Source organism: Carex rostrata, chromosome 18, assembly GCF_964058835.1.
Source record: "Carex rostrata chromosome 18, lpCarRost1.2, whole genome shotgun sequence".
NCBI lineage: Eukaryota > Viridiplantae > Streptophyta > Magnoliopsida > Poales > Cyperaceae > Carex > Carex rostrata.
In genome coordinates, this window is record NC_135935.1 from 2,152,868 (window position 1) to 2,154,993 (window position 2,126).

The window sequence follows — 2,126 nt, forward strand, 5'->3', positions numbered from 1 at the left end:
TAGAAATAAAGTTATATTCTTATTCGTCCAGTGTGTAAGAGCCACTCTTTCTTCTAGTTCATAAACTCCCTGTTAAAAAGGATTTTGTATTAAAATTTAAAAATGAATTTTACCTACTTCGGGATCGTCAAAACTCCAAAATATTCCTCTCTGACATAGATTGATATTATACTCTCTCTCTCTTCTCTCTCTAACCATAAGATATTCTCTCTACTACACAAGTTGCGCATAGCCTAACGGGCCACCTTAAAAACCTAGTGTACCGTAGCCTTCCTCCCCACACTGTCCATCATTTCGACCTAAAATGGACAACTCAATATCTTCATACAATTCTAAAGAAAGCAGCAGCTGGGCATTGCACATAGATTCTTTTATGTTGTTATCAGAAGGAAAAGCTGTTAATCCAAGCAACCCTGATCGTAAACCTAACTACAGTATAGGTGATGCAAGTTATTTGTTGAAGGATTTAGGGTTCAACAAGAGAAGAGCAAGAGAGATTCCTACTTGGCAGCATCTGCCAAGCTTCTCAAAAAAAAGAAGAGGAAGAGAGATTGATGATTCCTTAGAAGATACTGCCAGTTCTCCTGTTGAACTTTCTAATAAGGTAATTAACTAGCTAACTACATTCGCCATCCATTTTTCATGGCTATCTCATTTGTTTTCCCTTAATTTATTTCCACAAGTATGTCTTTGTTTCCGAATTATCTTAATTTCTAACACAAAATTGTATTTTTTTTAAGTACTAGGCTGCCATACTAAATTTTAATTTTAAAAAAAAAAGACGACAAAAAACAATACAAGCACCGCTCAAAAGAAAAGAAATTATTGTATTTTAATATATAGCAAGGAATTGTAGGATAATTTTGTTTAAATTATTATTGTGACTCGAAAAGATAAATTTTTCTTATTCCAAATTGGAGCAGTAATATGTGCACATTACCTTAATTATAAAGTATCAGATGAGGGTTACTTAGGTTTTAAAATATTACAACCCGTTAGGTTTATGAATTCCTATTGTTATTTTAAGCATTGAACATGTGCTCTAGCTAGGATTTTTCGATAGTTGCAAACACTTTTCGTGTGCTTGTATCCTTTTTCTGAAGGTTCAATATCTTTGCACTTTCTACTATTGAATTACAATCCTATATAAACTTGTTAAACTGTTAAAGATGAGCAATTAAATCTTTCAAGGCATGTATATATATATGTAGCTTGTAAGAGAGCCGCTCTCCACAATACACAGACTGTTATTCTCCTTCAATAAAATAACATTTCAAATGGAAAGAAATACTGTTGATGCATTTAAATTAATTATGCTGATATTATGTAGGTTAAAGACAGCTTGTATAATTTGAATGCACCGACAAAGAAGAAAGAGGATGCTGGACTGATCTTTCAGGTACTAGAAGTCATTGGATCTAATTCTTTTTCTTTTTTCTTTATGAGGAGGGTTCAAATGCCTCCATGTTTTTGTGCCTCCATCATGACTCCATCTCTTTCCATCATTTTCAAAGTTCAAACAGTCGATCCGAACCGCTCAACCTAACCTCCATACTAAAATATGTTTGGAGACAAAATTTTATATTTTTAGAAATTTTTTTACTATTTTTTTAGATAGGTACAAAAATACTGTTTTTAAATGGTTCAGATTTACTGATTTTGTACCTATCTAAAAAAATAGTAAAAAATTTCTAAAAATATAAAATTTGGTCTCCAAACATATTATAGTATGGAGGTTAGGTTGAGCGGTTCGGATCGACTGTTTGAACTTTGAAAATAATGGAGAGAGATGGAGGCATGATGAATGCACAAAAACATGGAGGCATTTGAACCCTCCTCCTTTATTGCTTTCAAAATACGGACTACTTATATATTTTGAACCTTTTTGCTTTGTAGATGAAAACTAATGTTATGATTCAAGATTCGCGGAAGCATGTCATGGATGAAGCAAATGAAATGAGCAATGCTGACGAGATAAAATATGGTTGTAATGCACTTAGGAAGAGAGGCCTTTGTTTGGTTCCTTTATCCATGTTTATAGACTATCTTGGTTGAATATTTATTTTACTATATGTAAAACTTTAAAAGAAGAAATAATGAAAATGTAATCTCTCTCTCTCTCTCTC

At 32.5% G+C, this 2,126-nt stretch overlaps 1 long non-coding RNA gene across 1 annotated transcript; it reads left to right on the top strand.

Moving 5' to 3' along the window:
• Positions 1–1,296: 1,296 nt before the first annotated feature.
• Positions 1,297–2,126, top strand: LOC144569351 (uncharacterized). Its single transcript, XR_013516044.1, has 2 exons — positions 1,297–1,399; positions 1,897–2,126. It is a non-coding gene; the product is annotated as an uncharacterized LOC144569351 (long non-coding RNA).